General features: G+C 43.5%; 1 protein-coding gene and 1 long non-coding RNA gene across 2 annotated transcripts in view; one reads left to right on the forward strand and one right to left on the reverse strand.

The window, feature by feature from the left end:
- plxna2 (plexin A2) overlaps positions 1-25,137 on the reverse strand; it is a 694,900-nt gene that overhangs the window by 308,206 nt on the left and 361,557 nt on the right.
- Positions 1,680-24,240, forward strand: LOC117512865. Its single transcript, XR_004561401.1, has 3 exons — positions 1,680-1,691; positions 3,739-3,742; positions 24,069-24,240. It is a non-coding gene; the product is annotated as an uncharacterized LOC117512865 (long non-coding RNA).

Here is a 25,137-nt window from a genome sequence, read left to right on the forward strand (position 1 = left end):
TAAATGGGGAATCTTCTTCACGGACTAAAGTTAATTATGGAGTTCCACAAGGTTCTGTGCTAGGACCAATTTTATTCACTTTATACACGCTTCCCTTAGGCAGTATTATTAGACGGTATTGCTTAAATTTTCATTGTTACGCAGATGATACCCAGCTTTATCTATCCATGAAGCCAGAGGATACACACCAATTAGCTAAACTGCAGGATTGTCTTACAGACATAAAGACATGGATGACCTCTAATTTCCTGCTTTTAAACTCAGATAAAACTGAAGTTATTGTACTTGGCCCCACAAATCTTAGAAGCATGGTGTCTAACCAGATCGTTACTCTGGATGGCATTTCCCTGATCTCTAGTAATACTGTGAGAAATCTTGGGAGTCATTTTTGATCAGGATATGTCATTCAAAGCGCATATTAAACAAATATGTAGGACTGCCTTTTTGCATTTACGCAATATCTCTAAAATCAGAAAGGTCTTGTCTCAGAGTGATGCTGAAAAACTATTGGACTATTGTAATTCATTATTATCAGGTTGTCCTAAAAGTTCCCTAAAAAGCCTTCAGTTGGTTCAGAATGCTGCAGCTAGAGTACTGACGGGGACTAGCAGGAGAGAGCATATCTCACCCGTGTTGGCCTCTCTTCATTGGCTTCCTGTTAATTCTAGAATAGAATTTAAAATTCTTCTTCTTACTTATAAGGTTTTGAATAATCAGGTCCCATCTTATCTTAGGGACCTCATAGTACCATATTACCCCATTAGAGCGCTTCGCTCTCAGACTGCGGGCTTACTTGTAGTTCCTAGGGTTTGTAAGAGTAGAATGGGAGGCAGAGCCTTCAGCTTTCAGGCTCCTCTCCTGTGGAACCAGCTCCCAATTCAGATCAGGGAGACAGATACCCTCTCTACTTTTAAGATTAGGCTTAAAACTTTCCTTTTCGCTAAGGCTTATAGTTAGGGCTGGATCGGGTGACCCTGGACCATCCCTTGGTTATGCTGCTTTAGACGTAGATTGTGGGGGGGGTTCCCATGATGCACTGTTTCTTTCTCTTTTTGCTCAGTATGCATCACTCTGCATTTAATCATTAGTGATCGATCTCTGCCCCCCTTCACGGCATGTCTTTTTCCTGTTTTTTTTCCCTCAGCCCCAACCAGTCTCAGCAGAAGACTGCCCCTCCCTGAGCCTGGTTCTGCTGGAGGTTTCTTCCTGTTAAAAGGGAGTTTTTCCTTCCCACTGTTGCCAAGTGCTTGCTCATAGGTGGTCGTTTTGACCGTTGGGGTTTTTTATAATTATTGTATGGCCTTGCCTTACAATATGGAGCGCCTTGGGGCAACTGTTTGTTGTGATTTGGCGCTATATAAGAAAAAAGTTGATTGAGTTGAATGGTGTCCACTCAGTTGTGCCTTACAGTTTTTGAAAAAATTTTTATCAAACAAAGCAGCAGTCTCTGAGCCATTCCTAAACAATGAAAAAACGACGAGAGGGTGGGCGACTCCTCACTCAAAGACTGCCCACAGGCGAATGACATAACCAACAGGCGTGAAAAAACTCTTGCATGCCCACGAGGGTTCAAGCATGTCTGATGTAATCACACGTGATTCAAATCCATATGGTTTTTGAAAAAAATAGTAAGGTCCTTTACTTTTATCACAGACCTCGTATATATAAAACAGTTGCATTTTCACTCATTTGTAATTACATAATGTATCTGTAAAATTATGTTTATTATAGCTGTAACATCTCATCATAATCGTTCAGATGCACTGCGCGCAATGACACACTGACACGCAGTGTTTTCGAATAGGATGCGCAATGTTCATGACTAGTTCATGAAACTAATGCGTGCCAGAAGTTTTGAACATTTTAAAATTTTCAATGCGTACTGCCATGCAGCCGCTCACAGTTTACAACAGTTTTACTAACTGGGGATCAAATTTGTGCAAGTGTCAAGGTACCTGATTCCTGCTTGCGAAGACTTTACCAGGGAGGTTATGCTAGCATCGCATACTCAACCCATTATCACACCATTTTGTGATGACATCACGAAAAGTTAATTAATTCATTTGTTTGTGGTACAATCAGGAGAAACGCCACATTTTCTTGACAGGAGCACAAATTTATTTTGTGACCGTATCATGAAATGCAAGGTGACACACGTGCGGTGGTGGTGGTGGTGGTGGCGGGGGGTCTGTGGGAGTTATGGTTAAGGTTAGGGGAAGGGCGAGAGGTAGTGTTAGAAATGGTAAAATAAAAATAAAAACCACGCCAGGAAAACGTAACTCATTTCCTGACAGGAGCACAAAAAAAAAACATTGTGAGACTGCGGCGACACATGTGACCAACTCACAGCAACAGTGTCTCTTGCCAGGACTTATTCTGAAAAACCAACATATTCTCACTACCTGTTATTTTTGGAATGTTTTACATGAATACCTAAACATATTTAACAATGAAAAAAATAAAAGTGAAGTCAGGTCAGGAAGCATGTCGTGGTGCAACAGAACCAACACCCTCAGTCCTGGATGGCAAGTGTAACACCTACGAGGGGTAATTACAGGGTAATAACCAGCAAAAGTGCTAATCAATATCCTATGGACCAGAAACAATCAACTAAGTTCGTCTACTGGAGTAAAAGTTGGATTACCGAACGTAGGAAGGGTGTTGAAAGACCACAGACCAAATGAATAAGTTTAAATTGCCAGCTTATTATTTACAAATCAGACAAAAGACAATGGACAACAATAAACATAAATTTTACAATACATTAACTCCTGTTTTAGGTAGCTAAGATCCAACACTTTTAATTAAACCTTTGGTTTTATTTAATATTGGTTGTAAGTCTAGATTTAGTTCAAGTTTAGTTTCAGGTTGCAACCTTTTTGTTAGTTTTAGTTCACTTTAGTTCTATTTTCAGTTGAGTTTTAGATTTATTTTGAGTTAACTGTTTAGTTTAAATTCAGTGAAGTTCACCTTTAAGTTCAAATATTCAAGTTACCCTTTTTAAAATCTACTCCTTGTTTAACACCATTCAAAGAAAAGTAACTGCATTGTAAAAATGAGCTCTTTACAATATATTTGTTAATAGTCAAAATAAAAGTGATTCAGCAAAAGACTGAACAATCTGCATACCACAGTATCAAAATGAATATAAAGTCTTTTTTTCTTCCCAAAATGAATATAAAGTCTTTTTTCTTATTCCCAGTTTTCAATAGTCCTTTACTGTCTTTGAATTAGCAGTTCAGTGTCCACGGCAGCTTGCAGAAGTTTGGGTAAATCCTACCAGTTCAGAAGGAATATATGTACAGTCCAGCAGAGGGCGTTAACTCTCAGACGGATACACAGATCAGAAGGTCAAAGGGCGGCTCGCCATCTTGTTTCAACCTCGTGCTCAAAGATGACTTAAGTTGGCTATTTCTCCAACCCAACTCTGAATGGCCTACCATAAACATAAACTGTGCATAAATACACAAAATACATAACCAGGTAGCTCTAAAATAAAGAAAAGTCTACTCTTTGTCTCAACTTGTGTCCATCAAAATGGCTACGTCACATAGACGGGAGGCAGCAAGTCCAGACATTGAGCTCGCACACACAGAGTTTAGTTTTAGCTTCAATGCTTCACATTTTATCACAAAAGAACATAAATTCAATACTTTAGCTTCATATTTCCCTAAAGTATAACCACATTGTACAGCTCTCCATTAAAATAAAATACAATTCTTCTTTTCACTCACCAAGTCCCGTTTCTCCAATGTACAATTCGTCTCCTACACGACAGGTTGAAAAAACAAAAATTACTCTTCTCTGTACCGTTTTTCTTAACAAAAATATATTTTTAACGTCTTTAGACTTCTATTTTCCTCCCTTCTTTCTCTCCTTTCCTGCAGCCCGCGTCTCCTATGTGCGTATCTCCCTCGTCTAGCAGGGAAGACTCTAGAACAATCCGATTGGTTGCTGCAAGTTATAGGGGTCACGCAGCAAGGTGCATTTCAAAATAAAAGCCTAAAGACATTTTAAAGCAAAATAACCATACTGACATAGTTATTATCTTTTTTTTTAAATGTATTTACTGATGTTTTTATTAACAAGCTTTTACTTTAAAGTTGACATTGCTAACTTGGGTTACACAAGCACCCAAGTAGACAACTGGTCCATGACCACCTCTGGAAAGCAACCAGGGTCTGGTTGCACAGCAACAGTAAAAGGTGGATTACAAACCGATTGTGCATAATTTCAGCCCTTTCCTGTGTTTTTTTTAGCACAAGTCAACCCTCCACCTTGGCTTGTGTTAGTTTTGTCCAAAGAGTTCAGCTCAGTCACAGTAAGTTGCTACAGAGATGGATCACTGCATTATATATGTTTTCGGGAATGGTGTATCTCTGCGGGATTTCAAACAACAAAGCTTGAGGCCAAAAGTCCCACTGCACACATTTTCCACCATCACATCTGACCACCTGTGAATACAGAATGTGCTCCTCATTTTTAATTTTGCTTTGATTGTGGAGGAGAAGAACAGGGGATAGAGGCATTTGACACTGGCACACCAGAGAGGCCGACAACGAATGTGCTTTAGAGAGAGGCAGGACTGCTTTCATCTGTTCTTGCGTCTCTCTGGCAGAGAATGAATCGTAGTTCCAATCAGGCCCTCTGCCCCACTGCCTCGAGACCCAGCCATGCTCAGTGCACTTCTGTGATGGATGGGGATGCAGTGCCACAGCAAGACAAGTAAATGGAAAAAGAACCACTGTAAAAAAAAAAAAAAAAAAAGCATAAAAGAGGTGCTGAAATGGCCCATTGCATCACGTAGGGATGAGACCTACAGTTGTCTCTACGGTGCCAGATGTGGATCGCCGTCCTGAGCGTGACACCAAGCAACACAGAGGAAAAACCATCACAATCACAGTGCTATTTCACACTCTGTTACTATGGTAACCGGCCTGGATCTGACCTCGGGACCACCCCCGTATCCACCGCCATCAGCAGCTCCCCACCAACCTCCAAAATCTCCAGCAGGGCTCGATAAACAGCTGGCACTTCTGGGACTTCCTGCCACCTACACCTCCTTTTAAATAAGATACAGGCGCACAATGCTGGCTCCTCAGCACAATATCAATTTTTAATGAGAGTTAGCCAGGTGACCACGTCACTGGAATGAGGCACATCGATCACGAACACAATACCCATTCCAGCAGAGAACGGGGGGGTCTACACAAGTGTTTGTGTGGGGGTAATGACACAGGAACAAAAGCAGAGCAAACAGCTGCAGAATGAATAAAATGCAATGAAACAACAGCAGGTTCCCCTGAATCCTTCAGTTTGCAGTGTTCTAACTGTAAGAAGATCTGAGACGTTCCCTGTTCAGCTTCTCCAAATCTACTCTACTAATCCCACCGACAGGCTAGTGGCCACGTTTCCTCCATCTACTGCTACTCTCCTCAACCTGCTCCTTTTCTTCTCTGTTCAGAATTCCATCCACTGTCCTCTTTAGGAACATTTTTCCAAACATTTTGGCCCTGCAGTCTGGAGGTGTCACAATCATCACATCCAGCTTCAAGACGTCTCGTCACAACACATCACTCCTTCACAAGTAATAAAAAGAACATTTGAAGTTTCCACACTATCCATGACGAAGATATTCCAACCAAGCTACTTCCCAAGTAGATCTGGGGACTGGTTGTGTAGTTAAAATACAGTGAAGTCAAGTCTGAGAGCAGGAGCTAGTGACACCAGTCACCACATCTAAATGGACCACGGACCTGTCTCTGGTCCTGGATGGCATCCAGTGAAGACAACAGACCCAATTCAAATTCAATTCAATTCAAACAACTTTATTGGTCCCTACAAGGGCAATTCATCTGCAGTTCACCAGCACAATCACACAACCACCCACAACATGTGTCAGAAACAGCACTCCAGATTAAAACAACAAGCAAAGGTCAGTAAGCCCAAGAATAATAATAATAAAAAAAAAATAGACAATAATACGAACAATAAGAACAATCGTAACATGATTGATGATGATGAAGGAAATGTCATTTAAAATGACTGCTGTATGCGTTCAGTAGCTTGATAGCAGAAGGAATAAAAGCTCTGGAGTATCTGTTCATTCTTCCTAATGGTACATAATAATGGCGGCCTGAAGGCATCACCGTGAACTGACCGGACAGCACAGCATCAGGTTGGCTGAGCATACACTTAGCTTTCTTCTTCACCTGATTCTCCCAAATCAAATGCAAATATCTTTGCTGGACCCCAATTATTTTAGAGCAAACCTTGACAATGCCATTCAGACAGTTTTTGTCCTTAATAGACAATCCATTGAACCAACAAATACAAGAAAATGTTGAAAGACTTTCAATAAATGGGCAATAAAAGTTACTTAAAATCCTCAAACTGACAAGGAGCTCAGCTTCTTCATCAGATGTATTCTCTGTTGTCCATATTAGTCAACAGACTCAGTGTTGATGTCAAACTTGAGTTGAGTCCCATCTCCAGTTTCTATCTGATGGAGCCAGGTGAAATGTTGCCATCCCCATGTCCTTCTCCAACCACTGACGTCCTCCACACTGAGGCAGCTACAGTAGTGTTCAGAATAATAGTAGTGCTATGTGACTAAAAAGATTAATCCAGGTTTTGAGTATATTTCTTATTGTTACATGGGAAACAAGGTACCAGTAGATTCAGTAGATTCTCACAAATCCAACAAGACCAAGCATTCATGATATGCACACTCTTAAGGCAATGAAATTGGACTATTAGTAAAACAAGTAGAAAAGGGGGTGTTCACAATAATAGTAGCATCTGCTGTTGACGCTACAAACTCAAAACTATTATGTTCAAACTGCTTTTTTAGCAATCCTGTGAATCACTAAACTAGTATTTAGTTGTATAACCACAGTTTTTCATGATTTCTTCACATCTGTGAGGCATTAATTTTGCTCGTTTACTAGTGTGCTTGGGGGTCATTATCTTGTTGAAACACCCATTTCAAGGGCATGTCCTCTTCAGCATAAGACAACATGACCTCTTCAAGTATTCTGACATATCCAAACTGATCCATGATACCTGGTATGCGATATATAGGCCCAACACCATAGTAGGAGAAACATGCCCATATCATAATGCTTGCACCACCATGATTCACTGTCTTGACTGTGAACTGTGGCTTGAATTCAGTGTTTGGAGGTCATCTCACAAACTGTCTGCGGCTCTTGGACCCAAAAAGAACAATTTTACTCTCATCAGTCCACAAAATATTCCTCCATTTCTCTTTAGGCCAGTTGATGTGTTCTTTGGCAAATTGTAACTTCTTCTGCACATGTCTTTTATTTAACAGAGGGACTTTGCAGGGGGATTTTTGCAAATAAATTAGCTTCACACAGGCATCTTCTAACTGTCACAGCACTTACAGGTAACTTCAGACTGTCTTTGATCATCCTGGAGCTGATCAATGGGTGAGCCTTTGCCATTCGGGTTATTCTTCTATCCATTTTGATGGTTGTTTTCCATTTTCTTCCACGCGTCTCTGGTTTTTTTTGTCCATTTTAAAGCATTGGAGATCATTGCAGATGAACAGCCTATAATTTTTTTCACCTGCGTATAAGTTTTCCCCTCTCCAATCAACTTTTTAATCAAACTATGCTGTTCTTCTGAACAATGTCTTGAACATCCCATTTTCCTCAGGCTTTCAAAGAGAAAAGCATGTTCAACAGGTGCTGGCTTCATCCTTAAATAGGGGACACCTGATTCACACCTGTTCGTTCCACAAAAGTGACGAACTCACTGACTGAATGCCACACTACTATTATCGTGAACACCCCCCTTTTCTACTTTTTTTTTTACTAATAGCCCAATTTCATAGCCTTAAGAGTGTGCATATCATGAATGCTTGGTCTTGTTGGATTTGTGAGAATCTACTGAATCTACTGGTACCTTGTTTCCCATATAACAATAAGAAATATACTCAAAACCTGGATTAATCTTTTTAGTCACATAGCACTACTAGCAGGGGTGGTGGCCAAGTGGTTAATGCGCTTGGTTTTAGTTCGGAAGGTTCTGGGTTCAAATCCCACCCCTGCCACATTTCTCCATGTAATGTGGAGTTGCGTCAGGAAGGGCATCCGGCGTAAAACCTGTGCCAAATCAACATGCAGATCCACCTTGGATTTGCTGTGGTGACCCCGAGTGCAAACAAGGGAGCAGCCAAAGGGACTTACTAGTCACATAGCACTACTATTATTCTGAACACTACTGTACATGCTGGATTAGGCACAAAGAAATGCGCCACATGTCCAAAATGCCATACCTAACACTCCCTTAGTGGTAGGTATGGCACTAAATGATACTCCTCATCCAAGTCTCCTTAAGTAACTGCTCATTTGACACGAAGTCATTCTGGCAAAACTCAAGCATCCTCTGAAGAGACCCAATCAAGGACATCCAATGGTTCACATTCAAGTCTCACAACCGTACAGTAAGACAGGAAGCCCCAGAACCCTAACGGTCTTCATTCTCCTCCAACAAAAACAGCATCGCCCAACCACTCTGTCCAGTGACCTCAGGACTCCACAAGCTCTTCTGAGGGATGTCCCAATCTCAGAGCCAGGGGATCCAGAAACATGGATGTTACTGCAGCTGGAAATAAATATCTCTACAATGTCAACATTATCACTGAATGTAGATACACATCTGATAGCCGAGTCCAGACAGCCTGAACCATAGTCTTTATCCAGGACCAATTCGGTAACAGTAATTATTTAAAAACTACCATTATGGTTATCTTCAAGCTTGACAAACATTTCAGCCAGTTTTGAAAAGCCCAGTTCGCTGTGCATTTCCTATAGATACTGAAGCATACAGTGATGCCAAATGGTCCTGAAAAAGCAGCACTGCTACTGAATATGTTCCTGGCTTTGAATCCAGTTAGGGTCTTTTTTGTGTAGACTTTGCATAGTCTCAGCCTACCGTCACATTAGCTACAAGTACCAGCAAGCAACAGAGGCAAAGCGACAACTTGCCATTCATTGTCAACCAGAGTGGGCGTTTTTCAGTGGCAAGAGACAATGGCTGCTGTACTGCCAGCTACGCAATGCCAAAATAGACTTCAAGTCCATTTTCTGCAAATACTGAGCGAAGTGACATGGTGATTGCCAGTCTGAATTAATAGGCAGCTGGATGTTCACGCGAACAAAATAATCCAAGATGGCGGCATACGCTCCAACACAACTGTATTTCTGCATAAATCTGTTTCTCATATATTTTGTAAAAGTTACTGAGAAATAAACACTTTGAAATCTAAGAGTACTGTTTTTGTAAGCAGATAACAACTCTGAAGTGATTTACAAGACATCTTATCGAGATGTAGCACGCGCACCCCAGGAACGCCCATCAAGCAACAAAGCCAGTTGTGTGTCACCCTCATTTGAAGCTCATGTGACCGTAGGCTTACTGTGGATTTCTTTTAGGTGCATAATTAGAGAAATACACTGATAAGCACGTCGGGCCATGTCACGTTGGCAAGAACATATTGGTGTTGCAAATCACCGCATCCACTGTAGTACAGAACCGCCTTGAGTCATAGATGGCAACCACTCAGGGAGGCAACCAGTTTATCCACAGCTCTTAAAAAGACTTCTATGCATCTGCTGCTGGCAGGTGAAACATGATCCTCCAGTTGGCCTTCTCTAACTGAAGGGTTCCTCAACACTTAGGTACCTGTGCGCTCGATCATGCACAGAAAATATAAAAATGAAACAGAAATAGAAGTCGAGCCCAATTATCATTGACTACGTTTACATGCCGTTAATATTCGGGTTAAGGTCAATATTCCGGTTTCTGAATCATTAGGAATAACACGTTTACATGCTTAAGCAGACAGAGTTACTCCTGTATACATGGTCACTGGTATCATTTGGAATATCCCTATCTAAACAGTGTCGCATGGACAACGTCCAGACGCATGGAGAATGTCATGACGCAAATATGCGCCATTTCCATTTCTTCTTCCTCTTTCTACCATCAATAAAAGACATTATATTCATGTCTTTCATGATACTAATGAAGTATTCGGTTTCCTCCTCGCTCCAAAAGTGTGGTGCTGTACTACCACGCCTGGATTTTGCCATACGTGTTTACCTCTGCTTCTGTGGTGTCCGGTGGGTTGTGCGTGCCGCATACAAGTAGTTGCTGTACTCAAAAGACCAAGATTACTTGTGGATAAGACATGCGCAGAACACAAAATAATATTCCTTTCTATGGGAATATCCCGATGCGCGTTTATATGACCTGATATTCGGGTTAGAAAAGGAGTAACCCAGCGGTCGTATTCGGGTTTTTAAAAACCGGAATATGAGCATATTCGGGTTTTTGCGGGTGTTTACATGGCCGTGCACAACCAGGTTATTGCTATTATCATATACCTACACTCAACAAAAATATAAACGCAACGCTTTTGGTTTTGCTCCCATTTTGTATGAGATGAACTCAAAGATCTAAAACTTTTTCCACATACACAATATCACCATTTCCCTCAAATATTGTTCACAAACCAGTCTAAATCTGTGATAGTGAGCACTTCTCCTTTGCTGAGATAATCCATCCCACCTCACAGGTGTGCCATATCAAGATGCTGATTAGACACCATGATTAGTGCACAGGTGTGCCTTAGACTGTCCACAATAAAAGGCCACTCTGAAAGGTGCAGTTTTGTTTTATTGGGGGGGATACCAGTCAGTATCTGGTGTGATCACCATTTGCCTCATGCAGTGCAACACATCTCCTTCGCATAGAGTTGATCAGGTTGTCAATTGTGGCCTGTGGAATGTTGGTCCACTCCTCTTCAATGGCTGTGCGAAGTTGCTGGATATTGGCAGGAACTGGTACATGCTGTCGTATACGCCGGTCCAGAGCATCCCAAACATGCTCAATGGGTGACATGTCCGGTGAGTATGCCGGCCATGCAAGAACTGGGACATTTTCAGCTTCCAAGAATTGTGTATAGATCCTTGCAACGTGGGGCCGTGCATTATCCTGCTGCAACATGAGGTGATGTTCTTGGATGTATGGCACAACAATGGGCCTCAGGATTTCGTCATGGTATCTCTGTGCATTCAAAATGCCATCAATAAAATGCACCTGTGTTCTTCGTCCATAACAGATGCCTGCCCATACCATAACCCCACCGCCACCATGGGCCACTCGATCCACAACATTGACATCAGAAAACCGCTCACCCACACGACACCACACATGCTGTCTGCCATCTGCCCTGAACAGTGTGAACTGGGATTCATCCGTGAAGAGAACACCTCTCCAACGTGCCAAACGCCAGCGAATGTGAGCATTTGCCCACTCAAGTCGGTTACGACGACGAACTGGAGTCAGGTTGAGACCCTGATGAGGACGACGAGCATGCAGATGAGCTTCCCTGAGATGGTTTCTGACAGTTTGTGCAGAAATTCTTTGGTTATGCAAACCGATTGTTTCAGCAGCTGTCCGAGTGGCTGGTCTCAGACGATCTTGGAGGTGAACATGCTGGATGTGGAGGTCCTGGGCTGGTGTGGTTACGTGGTCTGCAGTTGTGAGGCTGGTTGGATGTACTACCAAATTCTCTGAAACGCCTTTGGAGACGGCTTATGGTAGAGAAATGAACATTCAATACATGAGCAACAGCTCTGGTTGACATTCCTGCTGTCGACATGCCAATTGCACGCTCCCTCAAATCTTGCGACATCTGTGGCATTGTGCTGTGTGATAAAACTGCACCTTTCAGAGTGGCCTTTTATTGTGGGCAGTCTAAGGCACACCTGTGAGGTGGGATGGATTATCTCAGCAAAGGAGAAGTGCTCACTATCACAGATTTAGACTGGTTTGTGAACAATATTTGAGGGAAATGGTGATATTGTGTATGTGGAAAAAGTTTTAGATCTTTGAGTTCATCTCATACAAAATGGGAGCAAAACCAAAAGTGTTGTGTTTATATTTTTGTTGAGTGTATAAATGATACACCAATATGATTGGATAAAACACTAAAGAATAAATAGCCATACACCCTTTTCGCGGACGGGTAATATTTTTCATACCACCCGAGTAATCAGCCAATCCGGACAGCAGAGCGGACTGTGAAATACTGGTGAGTCACAATTAATAATTTCTTACGTGTCTAACCTCATAGGGTGATCATCATAATTATTTATAGGAAAACGTTCTATTTTTTTTTCTACTAAGGTTTGAACTTTGAGTGTTTACACAGGAGAGAAAAGTGAGAAAATGTTAATGCCTGTTTGAGAAAAGTGTATAAAGTGTGTAGTGAGGGGTTTTACAGCCTTAAAACATCTATAATAATTGTAATTCACCGCGGGTTATTTTTAGAATGTAACTCTCTCTCGCGGCCTCGCAGTTTTGCAGATTTTTTTAGTGCAATTTTGCATGCTTCTTTTTTTTTTAACAGCGCATTGTGTTCTGCGTCCTTATCAGGTGGGCTGGTCGCGGCACATGTTGGCATCACCGCGATTGCTCTCACTGCCTCCAATGCGCTTACTGAGTCTGCGGGCTTCAGAAAACCATACATGTATGGTTTTCTTCAGGGTGTATAAAGCCATATTCACTGGTGAACAACTTGATAACTGATAATATTCTGGTTATGAAAGGGTTATTGGCTGCATGTAAATGTAGTCATTATCTATCCTCAGTCTGCTCAGTCAAGTGTTGTGGCGGGTTCAGCGATGTTAAAGCCTGGAGACTCACTCTGATGACACTCTGGATTCTAAAAGACTAAACGGGGCATGTGCACGGTTTTGGAGGGTGCATAACTGGAGTGTGGGTGGAGGTGCTGATTCCTTGGAGGCCCAAAGTTGATTCTGAAAAGACATCACAGCAGCTGGAGGCTTTGATAATTGCCTAAAACCCACACTGCAAGAGCAAACGTGTAAAAGCAGTCCATTATTGTCACATCCACACATAACGGCTGCATATGAAAATCCTCCTCATCAGGGGCGTAAAATATTACAGGTGTTCTCCTCAGGAGGCGTCCTGCTGCTGTTGACCGCACTGCCAGGAAATGCTTCCAGAATGCTTCTTTCTGTTGTTCTTTTAATAGATGTCAGAGGGCGTCCTGATGAGTCCTCTCAGAGAAAGAAGCTTTGGGTTGAAAAACACAGTATTGATTTTTTACGACTGTATAACATTTATTAAGAAACCGTCTGCCTGAGTAATGCGGGATAGAAGCAGATAAATGGAAGCTGGGTGAATTCACTGAGAAACAGTAGCATTCCGTGTTACTGCTTGTTCTAAAGGTCAGACCTTGTTATGCCGGGTATTTTTCAGATGACATGATTTTAAAGCAAAGGAGATGGCGTTCAGAGGACATATTACTCATTGATTAAGGCCAAAAATTGGTGAGAGAAGTGGCAGTGAGCAAATAAAATGATACAAACAGCCGTCTGCTGAACTACGAAAGTGATTTTGTGAGAAAATGGGAGCTGTAACCTTTGTAGTCGCACGTCTCTCAGGTGAATATTTTCATGGTTTCACTGTAATGAGATACATCACCAGCACAAACCATACAAGACACAAAGACTGCCACTATCCATGATTTCCATCATAAAATATTTCACCTGTCATTTCCAAGACTGAGCTATATCAAATTAAAATCTCACAATGACCAAGATGATTATATTTTATTTGTTATTAATGTTCTCTTGATGATGTTAACCCGTCTGTTATGATGTCAGTGTTGGGCACAGTTCTGCTAATCCTGACCGCTAATTAGCAAAGCTAACTTTTTTGTTAGCAGATTAGCTTTTCAGCTAATTTTGAAAACCATCAGTGGACCAAAACAGCTTCCACTAAATTTAGTTCCGCTAACTTTCACTCCGCTAACATTTCTTTTGCTTGCATAGTGAGTAAAACTTAACAGTCAAAAACATTTGTAAATGCCAAAATCAAATGTGTTAGTCCCTATCTATTGCATGTTTTGCAATAGTCAGACTCCTGTGAGCTCAGTCCTCCCAAAACAGAAGGGGGTGGGGTGGCTGCTGTTGGCAAAAAAAAAAAAAAAAAAATGCAACGAGACAGACAGTGGGAGGGAGACTGTTGTATGGCTGGGGGGGGGGGCCTGGCTGCCTTTTTGTTTCTGTCTTTTGGTTTTCCTTCCAGGTGGCTTGCATTTGGGACTGAGTGGCTGTGTTGCTGAGGTTATCAGGACCTCACCCTGATCACCTGCGGCTCGTCAGGACTCACAGCTGTGGTGAATCTATATGGATTGGAACATGGTGGCATTTAAGACTGGAGTATACAGTGTGTATTTGCCAGAGACTCGACCTTGTGACCAGACGGGTGAGATCGTCGTCTCGGGAGCCATCTCATCATCAGTGGATGCAGAGAACGTCCAGGGTTTGATGCACGGTCTGTGAAAGAGGAGAGGGTGAGGTCTCACGCTCGTCAGCACACTTCCTGAGGTACGTTAGATTTTGTGACTAACGTTTATACAGTCAGTAAATGTGGTGTCCCTCACACCTTATTATATTGAGCTGTACGTTAGTCATGTATCGGCTTCCACTGCAGTGGAGTTTTGTGAACTGGATGTTCCGTGCCTGCAGGTTGGGAAGCTGATTAGTAATGAAGCCAGGAAGTGTTTGCTGTTTATGTACACCTTTGAGTGGTCTCTCTGTGTGTAGAGTGTGGACTCACATAATGGTTCCTTCTTTCACAGACTCAGTTTGTTGCGGCCACCTGGGGGGTGTCGGCGGGGTCCTTGGGTCCGAACGGCTTCTGGCTCCGGACCGTTAGCACTGCTGGGAGCGCACCGTATCACCACCACGCCAGACCGCACACTCTTTTGTTGTTTTGTATCACATCACTGTTATGTATTAAATTCAGTTAGCCTTTGTACCGTGCTCTGCTTATTTCATACTGGGTCCTTCAAACGCTGGTTGGTTCTCCGAGCTGCGTCCGACACATAACAGTAGTCTCTGGCCAAACATCATGGACCCAGTGGTAGCAGAGACGGTAACGCGCCGGGAAGGCGGCAGCAGACGTTCAGTAGTTATCCGGATCAGTTGCGGGTGCTCTCCGCCCGGATGGTGCGTGTTTGAGACCCATTGCTGAATACTGATTTGTGCTCTCTTGCAGCCGTGTTCCTGTGTTGTGCCTTATCCGTGGGTCGTGGTGGAGTGTGACTGGCGACGGCTTCGCGTCACGCTCCGACCGGATAAGAGGTTTAAACGGGAGCTGCAAGAGTGTGTCTGTAATGGGTGCACGCGCACGGCGGAGCTCTGTGGCACGGGTCGCTGAGCTTCCTGTGTTACAGTTGTAGCCCCGTTTCCCTGGATAAAGATAACTACTGCGTCTGTTGTATCAGCTCCGGCGTTATTTAGTTGAGCACATTTTGGTTGTGTGTTGCACACAGCTGCGCACGGAGATGCAGCTCGTTTGTTTTCTGTCACCAAAGGGTTTTTTTTTCATTTTTAGCACTTTGGCTCCCTCTTTTGGTGACTTAGTCACATTACCGTTAAGCTCTTAAGTTAGAACAGGTGTGTTCGATTTGTTTGAGCTTAACGGTATACGTCACTGATTTGTTTTGTGTTAGTTCATTTCGTGTGGGTGTTTTTTGAGTTGGTTTTTGTGTGGGATTTATTTATTTTTTTCCACTGTTTGTGTCTGGGGTTGTGACCCTGCAGCCTGTCTAAGAAGAAGAAAAAAAAAAAAAGGACCCAAACAACTGTATGTTGGTCTGTTAGTCTTTCTTTTTGTTTCACCTCCCCAGGGTTTGATGGGACGGTCCCCTGGGGGGTGATGGGGTGGTACTTGGGTTTTTTTTTCTTTTTTTTGTTTGTTTTTGTTATGCCCTCTCTTCTCCTCTGACTCCAGCCGGGTGAGCCGTAGTGTCGGCGTTGCTGGAGGGGTGCAGTTTGGTTGTGCTGGGCATTTCCCAGGTAGCCTCTGCACCCGGGAGGGGGGGGGGGGGGGGGTTGGGGTATTTTCTTTTTCTTCCCTCTCTTATCCTCTGGCTCCAGCCGGGTGAGCCGTAGTGTCGGCGTTGCTGGAGTGGTGCAGTTTGGTTATACTGGGCATTTCCCGGGTAACCTCTGCACCTGGGGGGGGGGGGGGGGTGTGTTTTTTGATTCCCTGTTCCACCTCCGGCTTCAGCACGCCTTTGGCCGTCTGCCATCGGTGTGGCTGAGGTTTGGGGCAGTGGGATATACCCGCAGCTAGTGGCTGGTGTAGAAGTCGGAGGAGTGGCGCCGTTTTGTGCCGTTTGCCATAACCGCTGTTCCACTCCTCCCGGTTGGCTTCTGGGGTATAGTCACGGTTGGTGACACTGGACGTGCTTCCAGTTTCCAATGCGCCAAGGGGGTGGGGTTGGGGTTGTTTTGTTTGTATGTTTTTTTTTTTTCTCTCTTCTTGTTTTCCCCCCAGTTTCCGCCCTCAGGGTTTGACTGTGGTGTCCTCTGGGGGGGAAAGGGCTGTGGGTCCATCTAGCCATAGACGGCCGGGGCTGGGTCCGTTGGTCATGAGGGGAGGCGTCTCCTGGGGTTGACGAGTGGTCCTCTGGGAGGCGCTGGGAGTCCCCGTGGGTGACGTTGGATCCCAGAGGGACCTCGGCTGTGGTTATTACTCCTGGAGCTGGCGGGAAGTCCTCTGGGGGGTGTTGGTCCCTACATGTCGTTTGGGGGGGGGGGGGGGTGTTTTAGCACTTTTATTTGTAAGCTTAAGTTTGGGGTTTTTCTTTTCTCCTCTTCCCAGGGTTTGATGGGACGGTCCCCTGGGGAGGGGGGGGTGTTTTGGTTGTTTGTGTTTGTCTTTTTTGTTTTATGACTAAAGACCGAATATGGTTGGATAAAGGCTGACCGCACAGGTTTAAGAACTCCTGGCCACACCTGTGCTAAGTGACTGACTGAAACAAAGGCAAGGATGCAGCCAGAGGAGAGGACATCAACCATTCTGTTGGAAGACGAATGCAGATGCGGTTTCCAGCCATGGTCCCTGGAGGGGGGTGTTTCTCCTGGGCCAGGTTTGTGCGGTCGCCGGGAGGCTTCCCGTGAGGGTGGGGTACTGTTGTATGGCTGGGGGGGCCTGGCTGCCTTTTTGTTTCTGTCTTTTGGTTTTCCTTCCAGGTGGCTTGCATTTGGGACTGAGTGGCTGTGTTGCTGAGGTTATCAGGACCTCACCCTGATCACCTGCGGCTTGTCAGGACTCACAGCTGTGGTGCATCTATATGGATTGGAACATGGTGGCATTTAAGACTGGAGTATACAGTGTGTATTTGCCAGAGACTCGACCTTGTGACCAGACGGGTGAGATCGTCGTCTCGGGAGCCATCTCATCATCAGTGGATGCAGAGAACGTCCAGGGTTTGATGCACGGTCTGTGAAAGAGGAGAGGGTGAGGTCTCACGCTCGTCAGCACACTTCCTGAGGTACGTTAGATTTTGTGACTAACGTTTATACAGTCAGTAAATGTGGTGTCCCTCACACCTTATTATATTGAGCTGTACGTTAGTCATGTATCGGCTTCCACTGCAGTGGAGTTTTGTGAACTGGATGTTCCATGCCTGCAGGTTGGGAAGCTGATTAGTAATGAAGCCAGGAAGTGTTTGCTGTTTATGTACACCTTTGAGTGGTCTCTCTGTGTGTAGAGTGTGGACTCACATAATGGTTCCTTCTTTCACAGACTCGGTTTGTTGCGGCCACCTGGGGGGTGTCGGCGGGGTCCTTGGGTCCGAACGGCTTCTGGCTCCGGACCGTTAGCGCTGCTGGGAGCGCACCGTATCACCACCACGCCAGACCGCACACTCTTTTGTTGTTTTGTATCACATCACTGTTATGTATTAAATTCAGTTAGCCTTTGTACCGTGCTCTGCTTATTTCATACTGGGTCCTTCAAACGCTGGTCGGTTCTCCGAGCTGCGTCCGACACATAACAGAGACATGAAAAGCAAAGCACTTTTCACTCATTGTTTCACTTATAAACAACTCATTCCAGACAGTAACGCTATCATTTTTACAAAGTGAAAATATCACACATATCTTTTAAAGTAATGCGCTAATTCTGAAGGTTTGAGTGTTATCAGACATACATGCCAAAAGGCATTATGGGAAATTCAAGTGAGTCTCTTTCAGCACTCCCCCCATCAAAATGCATAGAACATTGCCATCTACTGGATGGGAGTGTGAATAGCAACCAACGTTGGTTTTACTCAGAAGCCTTGGCGGTGCTTAAACCCAAAACTGGCTTGCTGACAGTGTACTGAGTGAGTACTAAAAGTTATGGTTAGCTTAACTTCTGCTTTTTTTGTGTGTGTGGTTTATCGGTTTAGCATTACAAAAGTTATCTTTTCAGTTAGCGGATTAGCAGTTATCGAAGCTAACTTTTTGGGTAGCTGTGCCCACCACTGTATGACGTGTGCTGATGCCTTTCTTGGCCAGGTCACCCTTGTAAAAGACGTCTAATCTCAATGGGATTTTATCTGGTTAAATAAAGGTTATTATTATAAAATAGATTTAGATTTATGTTCTCTGTGGGCAGTATGGTGGCCTAGTGGGTAGCACCATTGGCTCATACCGAGAAGAGCCCAGGTTGTCTTCTAACCCGGCCCTTTCTGTGTGGAGTTTGCATGTTCTCCCTGTGTTTGAGTGGGTTCCCTCCAGGGGCTCTGGGTTCCTGCTCCTTCCAAAGACATGCAGCTTAGGCAAATTGTTGACAAAGCCTTTGTTCAGACTGTCAGGAAAAATCTAACAGTTACACCGACACCGATCTGGTGTCTTGCTATCTATAATGTGGACAGTCGATCAACGATATCAGATTTGAATAAAATATGCAATAAATCCCATTTGAACTGGCAGTTTGAACATGAATGAGGCTCAAACAAGATGTGGGAAAATGGATTTCATGAAAATTTTGACTGTTCACACAGCAACATGGTACCAAATTCAACTCAGATATTCACATAAATCAGATTTTTGCTGGCAGTTTAAATAAAGCCTAAATTGACTGTAAGGCTGGCAGCCCAATGATTGCTGCGCTAGACCCCTCCCCAATGAGAGAAAAGTGATGGAGTTACCTGAACATCAAGTGGTGATGAAACAAGCAGTCATACTGTCACATCCATAAGAAATTGGACAGTGCTCTGAAACAGTCAAGTTGTTGTTGTAGTATAGACTGTTTGCTTTAACTGAAACAGTCTTCCACCTGCGAAATATAATTGTGAAGATTTGTCCCAACATGCCTGTGGCCGATGCAGAGACCCTGACTCATGAATTTGTCTTTTATAGGCTGGACTACTGCAATTTTTCTATTTTCTGGTTTACTGCAGTCCAGCATTAGGGGTCTCCAATTGGTTTGAAATGCTGCTGCCAGACTCTGTACAGGAAGCAGAATGTTCAACCACATTACACCCATTTTGGCATCTCTTCACTGGCTTCCTTTCTCTGTAAGATCGGATTTTAAGGTTTTGCTCTTAACTTCTAAAATTAATCACGGACTAACACCTCCCTACTTAGCTGACCTAATTAAACCCTATGTACTGGCCCAGGCTCTGCATTCTCAGGGTGGAGGGCTACTTTGTGTCCCTAGAGTGAATATAAAGTCTGCAGGCCACAGAGCTTTCTCTTATTGTGCACCTACTTTGTGGAGATAAAACAGTCTGATTGTGTAGAGACATTCAAGTCCAGACTTAAGATGCTTCTCTTAAGATGATTCTCTTTTTCATATGGCTCACATGCTGGCATAGTATGGTACTATGCTTCTTAACCTTTTAAATTCATTTTATGAGTAAGGAAACAAGTCTCTGCCTCAACTTTATCAAAATTTTGGGTTTGTCAGTTAAGCTTAGGGCTAGCAGCCGGTGAGCACTTTAGTATTTTCTCAGTTTGTCTGTTGATTTACTGCTGATGAATTATACCTTAGGTGTAGTTTTTTTCTGGGAGACTGATTCTGCTCTTTTTCTCTCTGTCCGAGGTATGGATAGCGGGATGGCTACTGAAGACAGGTGCTACTGCACACTGCAGTCTGCATTTCAAATGGACATTGCCACGGGAACAGGCCCACTGATGGCATGAGGACTGCTGGATGACCCCTGCCTGTGGCATAACCGCCTGCATGGACGTCTCATCAAATACATATTCTTTTGATATTATGTCATGTTGTTTTGAATTACTGTTTTCTGTTTTTTCACCTTTGTGAAGCTTTGTAAAAACCTTGTAACTGTTAGAATGGTCTAAGCCAGGGGTAGGCAACCTGTTCCAGAAAGAGCCATGAGGGTGCAGGTTTTCTTTGCAGCCACTGACTCCACCAGGTGATTTCACTGATTAACTGATTCCATCTGCTCAAAGTGATATTAATCAGTAAAATCACCTGGTGGAGTCAGTGGCTGCAAAGAAAACCTGCACCCTCATGGCTCTTTCTGGAACAGGTTGCCTACCCCGGTCTAAGCAGTGGGTCACCCCTTTGAGAATGGTCTGCTTGAGGTTTCTTCCTCAATATCATCAGAGGGAGTTTTTTTTTTTACCACTGTCACCTGTGTGCTTGCTCTATGCATTGGTAAGGTTAGACCTTACTTCTGTGAAGAGCCTTGTGGCACCTTTGTTGTGATTTGGCGCAATATAGCCTTGTGGCTAGACCATCGATATGAAGAAAGACTAGAGCGGACATTCTCAGTAGCTGAATCAGTACGTATCAAGTAGTCCAGGTTGCCAAATGTTCAAGTCACAAAATGTAAATAAAGCAAACTACTTAATGTTTACAGCACAAAATTTGGGGAGGGGGCAGCCGGTCATCCAGGGTACTGGCTAAACACTGAATGCCTCAGATTCAGATTTTAGAATCATAACAACACCACAGCCACTGCCTGGGCAATAACAGAAGCAAATGAATGTTTGAAGCAGCCACAGCAATAAATATTTATTTTCAATGTACAAGAACACACTTATTGAAATCCCTTCCCTAATGCATTAGTTAAAGAGAAGACCACTGTGGTCCATTTACAGTTACTGATTTTCTCCACATATACTCCATGTATACTGACATTAAACAGGCAATATTAACCAGAAGAGACAGTACAGGACAAAAAAAGTGATGTGCACCAAAGCACAGTGTAAAAATATAAAATAATTAAGACAGACTATATATATATATATACGAGGTCTATTAGACAATAAACCGACCCTTTTATTTTTATTTTTTAACTATATGGATTTGAATGACGTGCGATTCCACCAATCATGCTTGAACCCTCGTGCGCATGCGTGAGTTTTTTCACGCGTGTCGGTGACGTCATTTCCCTGTGGGCAGGCCTTGAGTGAGATGTGGTCCCGCCCTCTAGGCTGAATTCCTTTGTTTCAAACGGCGAGACGCTGCCGCCTCGAAGCGCAGATCGCCGTCAGGCGCCGTGGGCCGTCCTTAAAGTGACAGTTACAGACCAAAATCTCTCATCAGCCGTTAAAATTTTTACTGAAAACCAGCTGAATTTATCAAACGGTGTCCACTCAGTTGTGCCTTACAGTTTTGAAAAAATTTTGATCAAACAAAGCAGCAGTCTCTGAGCCATTCCTAAACAATGAAAAAATCGACAAGAGGGTGGGCGACTCCTCACTCAAAGACTGCCCACAGGCGAATGACGTAACCGACAGGTGTGAAAAAACTCTTTCATGCCCACGAGGGTTCAAGCATGTCTGATGTAATCACACGTGATTCAAATCCATATGGTTTTTGAAAAAAATAATAAGGTCGGATACTTTTCTAATAGACCTCGTATATTTTTTTCAAAAACCATATGGATTTGAATCACGTGTGATTGCGTCAGACAAGCTTGAACCCTCGTGCGCATGTGTGAGTTTTTTCATGCCTGTCGGTTGCGTCACTCGCCTGTGAGCAGGCTTTGAGTGAGGTGTGGTCCACCCCTCTCGTCTATTTTTTATTGCGAATAAATGTCTGAACGATTTGGAGCTTTGCTGCATCAATTTTTTTCCAGAAACTGTGAGAGACCTCCAGGTGGACACCGTTCGAAAAATTAATATGGCTTTCAGGGACGATTTTATGGGGATTAAACAGATTACGGGGTGTTACTGCCGCTTTAAGGACGGCCCACAACTGCTGAGAGTGCGGCGCGCTCCCAGCCCCCATCGACAGGCTGACACCCCGCTGGAACAACCAGATCATTTCCAACGTGAAGGCTTTGTTGACCCGGGACCTCGTCTGACTTTCACAAAAAGGCAGAAGATGTGGACATCAGCACTTTTTCCGGCACATTCCACCGTTACAGAAGTTTTTTTCATGGAAAGTTAAGCGGAGGGACGCGCCACGGCTCCGTTCATTACGCCGGACAAAACCACCTCGGTGTTGGTCTCTCAGGACAGCTTTCAGGTGGATTTCAGACGGATTCCGGTTGCTTTCCAGTCGTGTGAATATCCGATTGTGATTGTGCATGAGCTGGACATGCCAGAACATGTCCAGTGAGGCTTCATCACGGCGTTGCTTTGCACCATGCGGCTCCACCGCAACGCACAGAACTCCGCTCCTCTTTCCATGACAAAAACTCCTGTAACAGTGGAATGTGCCGTTCATTTCTAAACTGGACGCTGTCTTGATCCGGTATGTCGTCTGACTAGCACAGGAATTGTGAAAAGACGTGGACATCAGCACTTTTTCGGCACATTGAGACAGACGTGCGGAGGAGTTCCGCTCGTAGCGGTGGAGCCGCATGGGGCAAAGCAACGCCGTGATGAAGCCTCACAGGACATGCTGAGGCATGTCCAGCTCATGCTCAATTTCTCTGATAATCACACGACTGAAAAGCAACCGATAGCCGTCTGAAATCCACCTAAAAGCCGTCCTGTGAGACCAACACGGAGGTGGTTTTGTGCCGCGTAATGAATGGCTCCGTGGCGCATCCCTCCGCTTTTCTTTCCATGAAAGAAACTCCTGTAACAGTGGAATGTGCCGAAAAAGTGCTGATGTCCACGCCTTCTGCCTTTTTGTGAAAGTCAGACGACGTCCCGGATCAGCAAAGCCTTCACGTCGGAAATGATCTGGTTGTTTCAGCGGGGTTTGAGCCTGTCGATCGGCGCTCGGAGTGCGGCGCGCTCTCAGCAGTTGTGGGCGGTCTTTAAATCGTCTGGATCACTCCTTAATCTGTGTAATCCCCATAAAATCGTCCCTGAAAACCATATTAATTTTCCAAACGGTGTCCACCTGGAGGTCTCTCACAGTTTCTGGAAAAAAATTGATGCAGCAAAGCTCCAAATCATTCAGACATTTATTCGCAATAAAAAAACGACGAGAGGGGTGGACCAGCACTCACACCAAGCCTGCTCACAGGCAAATGATGCAACCGACAGGTGTGAAAAAACTCACGCATGCGCACGAAGGTTCAAGCTTGGCTGATGCAATCACACGTGATTCAAATCCATATGGTTTTTGAAAAAATAAAAAGGTCGGATACTTTTTTAACAGACCTTGTATATACATATATATATATATATATATATACATATATATATATATATATATATGTGTGTGTGCATGTGTGTGTGTGTGTGTGTGTGTGTGTGTGTGTAGTCCAGACAGAACATCACACTGGTAGTGATGACCATGTGTACTTTCCTAAGGCATTATTAAAGGTTTGCACCACCGTCATCATTTCAACTGAAATTCTTACTGTATCCAGTGATGTCACATCCTTTAATTTAATTGATAATCACCCTGATTATTAATGGATTATGAGTGTGCATGGAAAAGCAGCGATCAAGATAGCAAGATCATATGGGTCCCACCGCTCCACTGAAATCCCTGCACCACGGGGAGCAGCACACCTCCACTCTATATTAGCAATTTAACTACCCCTGTGCCTCCTCCGTCCTGGCTGCTCCTTGGCATCCCATCAAAAGTAACAGACCGTTTGGAGACAGACTGCCAGGCAGGAACATGGGGGCGATGGGGGGTGCAGGTTGTGTCTTCTGACCCCGGTTTGAACTCTGAAACCTGTTAGTGATTACACATTAATGCTGATCCCGGCTTGATTGTGCTCATAGTGATAATGGTGCAAATCAATGCTTTTTTAATCTAACTTCTAGAGATGATAATGCAGCAGATAACTGAAACAATCGTGCAAATGGTGATACAAGCACTAAAGTTGGTACAAATACTCTTTAGATATTACTCTGTGGAACAAACCAACTGGCCACTTGAATTTTCAATAAGCAGCCAGGTAGGGGTCAATTGAAGAATTACACAGGGGTCTAAATTAAAAATGCTCAAATCATTTTGAAAGCTACACCACATTATTTGTCTGATCGTAAAGATTCCAAAAAGGTATAGTTTGGACTATCTATGACTGAATGATCAGGAGTTATGGGGTAAAAACAGCAAAAATGGTGACAAAGGTCAGTTTCAGTTTGTACAGGGGTCAAAAGTTAAAGTTCCTTCAATTTTGGTAAAAAGTGATGCAAATTATTGGATGAGCTAAAAGGATTAATAAATGGAATAGTTTTGATTGTGTTGAATGTTTGGTCTCCAAAGTAAAGGTCAAACAAGGTCAACGTCCATTGGATTCTATGACATGTGACATATGTTACCCCGTAACATGATAACTAAGCATGATACATGGTCCAAACTATTCCTTTTTAAAACCCTGTTAACTCAACCAATAATTTGCATCATGTTTTACCAAAATTGGAGCAACTTTAACGTTTGACCCCTGTACAAACTGAAAGTGACCTTTGTCACCATTTTTGCTGTTTTTACCCCATAACTCCAGAACATTCAGTCATAGATAGTCCAAACTATACCTTTTTGGAATCTTTATGATCAGACAAATAATGTGGTGTAGGTTTCAAAATGATTTGAGCATTTATAATTTTGACTCCTGTGTAATTCTTCAATTGACCCCTACCTGGCTGCCTATTGAAAATTCAAGTGGCCAGTCGGTTTGTTCAAAAGAGTAATATCTAAGGAGTATTTGTGCCAGTGGTGGTGCTTGTATCACCATTTGCATGATTTTGCTCTAAATATTCTCTTAGCTGCTGCACTATGAAGGGCATTGCAGTTCGTGTGGTGGAAGACACAGTCATGCTATTTGTCCTTAGTAACACTAAGCGTATAATCCCTAATAAATATCAGACTACAAATGAAAGGTCTTCTGTA

The sequence above is a fragment of the Thalassophryne amazonica genome, chromosome 6 (assembly GCF_902500255.1).
Source record: "Thalassophryne amazonica chromosome 6, fThaAma1.1, whole genome shotgun sequence".
NCBI classification, from domain to species: domain Eukaryota; kingdom Metazoa; phylum Chordata; class Actinopteri; order Batrachoidiformes; family Batrachoididae; genus Thalassophryne; species Thalassophryne amazonica.